An 8,257-nucleotide genomic window follows, 5' to 3' on the forward strand; every position below is an offset into this window, starting at 1 on the left:
CAGCATGGGAACCCTGATAGTCTCATATCGACTATGGGTTTGAGTCTTTAGAGTTTCTTCAGTTTTGGCGGGCTTGGTTGGATTTTCTGCTTCTTCAGACATGATTGTTTTGGATCTTTACTGTATGTGTGTTAACAGAGAGGCTCTGATACCACTTGTTAGGTCACACAACACTGTAGAAGGGGGTTGAATACAGTATAAAATACAATCAAATCGATTTAAAGCACAAGTAACAGAAAACAGATGTATTCGATATAATAAACTCTGTTACAATGGAACTGTTTTCTCTCAGTAATGAACAAATATCACGAGAGCTGCTAGGTTACAATTGTATGATCTTCTCGATGATCGTAAGTCTTATAGAGTAAACCTATGTCTGTGTTTATATAGACACACAGTTACAAGATAACTTCTAATTGATCTGGAATATAATTCTGTCTCCTAAAATATATCAACCAGATATCTTATATAATTCTTCTAGTCCTCTAACTCTTTCCATGCATATCTTCTTCTTATATTAGTCTCGATCTTCTTTCCTGTAAATCAGCTTCCTTCCTTAACTGTTAGTCCTCCAGTACTTAAGTTCCGATATCCATCTTCTGATATTATCTTCTAATAATCTAAGTCATGATATCCTTAAGTCCTGACTTCCAGTAAGTCCTGATTAAGATCTGAAAACTAAACATGAAACATATTAGACATGACATCTCAAATATATCCAACACCGTGGGAGACGGTACTATATGTACCTAAGGACCTGCGAAGTGTGTGTATACCCGAAAATGAGACACATAGCCCATATGCAGCTAGGGTGATAACAAGGAGTTTGGACGTCATCCCCTACTAGTAGAAAGGTTACTAATTTTCGTCTTACGACTGATCATCGTAAGCGGGGGCTCCAGTGAATGTCCTATTCTTTCAATTGGAATTGTGATGCAATACCATAGCTCAAGCCTGGGTGTTGGGTTTACCATTAAGGTATTTGTAGAATAATAAAAGAATTATTTTCGAAAGAAGGTGTGTATCACCAAGAAAAACTATTTTAAATAAACATATTTATCGTATATGTAATTATACTTGAATTTCTCATACACTCGTTTCATACTGTACATTATTATGTTGGGCATTATAGCTCACACTTGTTTTCTTAAATTGACACAATACAACAGTGAATCAAGATGCCTATCATGAAACTCATGGCTAGGAAACGGGTAGGAAATGGCCAGCTGTTCCGTAGGATGTTTGGTGTTGTACCTCAGGTAGACCGAATAAGCTGGATTGGTTTTCAGTTATTTTTAGTCCGGCTTATTTATAAGTATGACTTATGTAGGATAATAAATAAGAAACGTATATTTGTCCGACGGTCTAACCTTACATAAAGGTTATTTCCGCGGTAAGACTTAACCACTTTTACGATTGTAATAATTATCACTTTGTGGATCGATATACTCTAGTAATGAATTACTCATTTCCAAGACAATAACCTGTAAGTGTGTGTGTGTGTGTGTGTATGTTGATAAGTGTGGGGTCGTAAAGGTGTGAGTATTTATATATTATGGTACGAGATAAGTGTTATACAAGATTCAAAATGGTGTGGCCTCCTGGATCCCTGACCCCGGATTTTGGGGCGCCACAATATGTTAACTAGATTAGACTGGAAGATTTTTCTATGAATAGTCATCAAGCTAAGGAATAAACTCTAGAAGAAGATCAGATCCTGATCATGCCTCGGAGAGAAGTGTAGCAGCTTAGAATTGAATAATGTTGTTAAAGGGAAAATGTTCTAAGTCGGATATTGACAAGTTAAAAATCAAGGAATATCGAAAAGTATGTGGAGAAGTCCAAAATGACTTGTAGAGAAGTCCCAAGAGATATTGACAAGTCAATCTGCATGTAGAGAACTCGGATATCGGTAAGTCAAAAGTCCATGTAGATAATTGGAGATATCGATAAGTCAATTCTTCATGTAGAGAACTAGAGATATCGACAAGTCAAATCCCCATATAAAGAACTGGAGATATTGACAAGTCAAAAGTTTATGTAGAGAACTGGATATATCGACAAGTAATTACTTGTAAAGAACTAGAGACATCGACAAGTCAAAAACATATGTAGAGAACTCAAAATATCGATAACTCATTTTACTTATCGATATGTGACATCTCTACAGAACAAAAGAGATCTCGACAAACAACTTCATAATTCAGAATGCAGACAACTTAAAGATTCAAGATCATCAGTCAATAAATAATTCTATCACTGAATTGGAAAGACTACAAATGCAGCTTCAAGAATACAAGATCAAGGTCCAAGATTCACTAGACAAAGGAGGGTCACAGAGCTAATAGATTTTGAACAGCTTTTCTAATACTGGAAATAAAATTTTCAATGTAGCTTTAGAAACTATGTTAGTCCATTATAGTGCAAGTTTTGTAAACTCGTGCATGTTGATCTATAAAACATGTCACCGGTCCTTTGTTTAGGAGTAACAAACAGATCTAGAAAAAATCTTGAATTCTCTCTCAAGAATTGTAGTTGAGTTCTTATCTTTATGAACACAGATTTGTAGCAAGACAAATTTGATTTAATATAAATCAAGTGATTTTTTGATAATCTTATTGTGTGTTTATATTTAAGTATTTTATCACTACAAGTTCATACATCTGTTTTGTTCCAAATAGCCAAACACTCTCATTATTAATTAAAAACAAAGAAAACACATACCCCCTGTTGCATTTTATAACTAACAATATATTTGTCTATTATTTCAGACTATCTCTCTCCTTCTTCTTCAACCATAGAACTCCATGACATCACCCAATTGACTGCCATTTTAATTCATCATGAATTTATCGAATCTGGTACATAACAATAAATCACCACACCTAAGCCCAAAATCGCTATTAAAACCAATTAGAGTTATTATAATCACTAATTTGTGTTAAGAAATCACAAAATTGAAACGCGGAAATCACTAAATCATTACACAAAAATCAGTGACTCGTGACCAAAGAATACTAATAAATAATTTTAGTTTTTATTATAAAATTGATGATTAGCATTATAGTAATTACTAATGATTGTTGGTTAGGATTGTTATGGCGATTTGAGAACCAGACAATGGTAAAGTGTGTTATACTTTTGAAGGTATAGTAAACTTCAAAATAATATTATTGATGGGAGGGGTCAGAAAGATATGAACTAGTGGTGACGGAGAAAGAGATGGTTAATAGTGGTGATAAGGATTAATGGGTGAATATGCATAATAAAAATGGAGTGAGAATGGGGTGGGTGTAAAAGTAGTTGGGCAGGCAAAAAAGTAATATGTAACGTGTGGTCCAGATTTTTCCAAATTTTAAAAGTTAGCGGTTCGTGTTAGTTTATACTTTCTCTCTTAATTTTGGTTTTTATGTAATTATCTTTCTATATTATAGTGAGATGATTAAAATTAAACCAACTTTATTCTAAAAACTAGAAATTAATGGTAATCATTCATTTTTTAACTTTAATTAAATCTCTACCACAAAAATCTCATCAAAACCCCCCTCTATCTCTCTCTCTCCTCAAATCCAGCATGTCACCCGTATATGTACATGTATGTATTATTTTATTCTTTTCTAATTCAATTTTTCTTGTTAATCGATGAACTTCTTTTAAAATCCGACTTCACTATATTTTTCTCCATCTTTCAACAATCAATTTTCATACCATGTATGCTATATTCCGGCCATAAATCACTATTTATACTTATCAAAATCACTAAACCGAAATCACTATTATTTCAAAAATTCCTACATTTTAGTGATTCCTGTAAGCATAAATAGTGATTATCACCGAAATATGACACATATGGTATGCATATTGATCGTTGGAGGATATACAACTGTCATCACCCCTACCACTGCCAACACCTCCGCGACTCCATCACTATCATCGCCCCCTCATTGACACTGACATTCATGCCCGTTCCTCTCCATTTATCCTATACATTCTTCCCTTCATGTTCTCTAAAAAAAATTTTATAACCTTTCTATTTTTCCCACCTCTCTGTACACATGATAAACACTTTATTAATAGTTAAAGTTAGTGATTTTTGTTTGATATTATGGCTGTTACACAGTCACGGTGATGATGGTGAGATAGGCGGTAGTGTTATAATATATGATTGTATTTAATATGTAATAACTCTGTATCAATTTTTAGTAATTTTTATAATATAAATTAGTGATTTGTATAGCACATATTAGTGATTTCTGTAATATAAATTAGTGATTTTAGTATTTACCCGATATTTCAGTAATTTGTTTAATATAAAATAGTGATTTTAATTTAATTTCAGAAGAGTTGGTGAATAATTTGTGTAAATCGACGATTTATGATAAACTTTTAGTGATTTTGCGTTTAATTATGATGAATTGGTGATAGAATAATGAAGGAGTGGATTATTAGTGTTGTGTGTATATGTTGTATGTATAATGTCATGATTATTAATAAAGAAGAGTATTGGGCTAACCAAAGGGAAGACGCTGGATGTTGAGCTAAATTTTAATTGGGTGGGCCTTAGTTTTTAGTTTTTATTTTAAGGAAATTTCTATTCAAACAGTCCCTATATAGGCAAATGATCAAATATAAACTGACCTTAAAATAAATTCTAGTTACACCCTTATTTAGTACTAACCACCCACCTTGTTGTCAATTCACTGTACCCAACCCCCGCCCCCCCCCCCCCCCCCGCCCCCCCGACTCTTTCCTCGAAACCCCACACTTCAACTTACCTCATTATCCCCACCCCTACCACCGCCATCACCTTCACCACCGCCATCACGCCTTCATTGCCATATCAATCCATGTGCATACATCTCCATTTACCCCATATATTCCCTCCTTCATGTTCTTGAAACTTTTCTTTTTTCAGATAATCTTTCTCTTTTTTCCGTCGTTCTCTACACATAGTATTCACTGTATTAATAGTTAAAGTTGGTGATTTTTGTTTGATATTATGGTTGTTACACAGTCACGGTGTTGACAGTGAGATAAGCGGTAGTGTTATAATGGCGGTGTTTAATATGTAATAATGTTGTATCAATTTTTAGTGATTTTACAATATAAATTAGTGATTTTTATAGCACATATTATGAATTCAGTAAGATAAATTAGTGATTTTAGCGTTTACCCGATATTTCAGTAATTTGTTTATATAAAATAGTGATTTCAGTTTAATTTCAGAAGAGTTGGTGAATAATTTGTGTAAATCGACGATCTATGATAATTTTTTAGTGATTTTGCATTTAAGTATGATGAATCGGTGATAGAAGATTGGAGGAGTAGCTGATTAGTTTTGTTTGTATATGTTGTATGTATTATATTGCTTATATATATATATATATATATATATATATATAGGTTTTGCTCAAACAAGGAATTTTTAAAATGACAACTCTGAGACTGGTGATTTTCATAGTTAAAATTGATGATTTAATAAAATATTTTTTTTAATTTGAACAAAATCACCAATTATCTAATTTAAAATTTCAACTTTTCAAAATATTACCAATTTCAACAACAAAAATTATCAGTTCTCACGGTTATCATTTTAAAAATTTGTCATCGGAGCGCGACTCTATATATGGAGATAATTAAATAATTTAGATATAAGATAATTAAAAGTATTTTTAAAATATATGATCTGTAATTTATTATTTTTAGTTGTATCAAATGCAATTTAAAAATATTATTATTTGAAAATCACTTTGCATAATAAACATGATTCATGTATATTATTTTACAATTTTTATAAAAATTTAGAAATTGGTATAAAAGATTTACTATGATATACTTTGATTGTATTTTTTATAGTATAGTTAGTAATTTTTATTTGTACTAAAATAAATTATATGAAGTTACTATTATAAATTATTTAGCAAAAATTCTGAATAGGATTTAAATACATTATTTTACAAAATTACAAGAAAATAAAAAAATTATTTACATATAATATAATACAATTAGAGCGATTAAATTGAATATTTAGAATTTAAAGATTTTAAATTTTGAAAAATAAGAAATATTATAAAAAATAACATAATGTTTATAATAACAAAAAGTTAATATTAGAAAGCTGCATTTAGATATAATTTTACGGTTCTTACAAATAAAATTTTGTAAAAGTACTTCAATATAAAAAAAGGTCAAATTAATACATATAAAGCTTCCGTGAATTTGCACGGTTAGACAGTTAGTTTCTTTGTTAAAAATCCTGATGAATAAAATGAAAGGAAATGATGAAAATGGTTAATTATTAAGTTTTTTTTTATTTTAACAATTAAAATGTAATTTAAATATTCTAATTTTAAATGAAAAAGTTCCTTTTTATCATACTTATCCTAAAACATAATAGATTTGTATTATTTCACTATTTTTAAATATTGCCTCTAACTTGTAATAATTTTCTTTAATTTCATCTCACCAACTTTATTTTGATTGGATTTCAACTTAATTATATACATAATACATTTACTTGTTTAAAATATACTAATTAGTTCTTTATATATTTTGATAGCCCATAATATTATTAGACCCAAGAAACATTACAAAAGCCCAAGGGAAAAGGACCTCATGCCCAACGAGGGATGGTCCCCCGGACACGTGGCGACCAAAAAAGAAAGCAACGGTCCCATATTACCCAGAATATTATGGAAATATACCAGCCGTCCATGTGTCAAGACCTCAAGCTATCCCAGTAGTAAGGGGACAACTGGGCCCCGTCACCCATCTGAACCATTCAATCATTCACCAACCAAGATTCATCAATGGCTAATATGAAGAGGTACAAAATCTTATAATTGGGAGCCTATAAAAGGCCCAAAAAGGGTTTTCAGGTTACTACTACTTTCTTGCCCTCTACATTTATACACATGTTAGGCACAAAGCATGCACTAAATAAATCACGCAAGTATACTCGTTCGCAAGTAATATAGAATGATTTCTAGTTCGTTCCCACGGAGACTCTGATTAATTATATTTAATTAACACTTACTCAACAATGTATGATTACTCTTCAATGTCAAGACAATAACAATTAAGGTTGATTAACTAATATTAACTATGAGAATTAAATACTTAAATTATCAATATTAAACACACTTGAGATCATAACTTCATTACTACTTCATTCAATAGTTAGTGTTATTACCTTTAGCATGTAATGGTGATGATATTAATCAAACAACACGAAACTGATAAACGCCAACTTTCGTTGTACGAATACCATTCTACCAAGCATCCACAATTAAGATAGAAGTTGAATAGGCATAAATTATGTTGAGACCCTATATATCTACAGAATTTGACAATATAACGATTTAAGTACAAGTCATTCATTATGAATATACAGAGCAAGTAAAATGGTTAGAGTTACCTACTAATCATGCATACAATACATGAACCTATGCTAGCATGGCAAGTTCTAAATCTCAAGATTCACTGTCACTTCACAAGAGATTAACACGCTATCTTATATGTTCGCGACGCACATAAGACGAATAAGCACAACCTATGTTAGATATCATACAATCACCACATACCAAGGTATTAAACAATTAACTAAAGAAATCCATAGTAAATCCGCTATGATCCCATGATCACGATTAGCCCATGATAGAACTCATCGTCACCATGGGTTCATATGAAAACATGATAATAACACAACGATATAAACTAATAAAAATACTTAATAAAAACGGAGTACATCACAAGAGTATTAAGGTTCAAAGAGTAAAGGAAACTAGCATCCACTGTTACAACGAATTAAAAGAATCACAAGATAACGTATGCTTCCTCTTCTTCGTTGTTGCGTGCTAAATCGGCCTTCTTAATCTTCTCTCCTTGTTACTTGTTGTTGAAAATGTCTCCCCAATAGGTTTATATAAGAGTCCACAAGAAACAGCGTTCACAGAAGCCCAATAGAACTCGAATTCTAAAAATTAGAATTAAATTTCCCGCACCCAGGGGCCGCCTCCTCCTTCCAGGCGGGCGCCTGCTACCAGGCGGTCGCCTGCTTCTTCCAGGTGGGCGCCTGCAAGCCTACTGGAAAACTCCAAAGTTTGCTTCTGATTTTGCTGATTTCTTCGCACAACTCCCCGCAACTGATTCCAAGTACTTCCCTTAGCTTATTTTGATGAAATTCTCCTATCTAAATAAGTTATACCCTGAAATGCAAAAACACTCAAAAACGCGTTAAATACACAAAATACTCGAG

At 31.9% G+C, this 8,257-nt stretch overlaps 1 pseudogene; it reads right to left on the minus strand.

Annotated features, from left to right (window-relative positions):
• LOC141714337 (alpha-(1,4)-fucosyltransferase-like) overlaps window positions 1-4,874 on the minus strand; it is a 147,901-nt pseudogene extending 143,027 nt beyond the window's left edge.
• Window positions 4,875-8,257: the final 3,383 nt, after the last annotated feature.

Source organism: Apium graveolens, chromosome 3, assembly GCF_009905375.1.
Source record: "Apium graveolens cultivar Ventura chromosome 3, ASM990537v1, whole genome shotgun sequence".
Taxonomy (NCBI): domain Eukaryota; kingdom Viridiplantae; phylum Streptophyta; class Magnoliopsida; order Apiales; family Apiaceae; genus Apium; species Apium graveolens.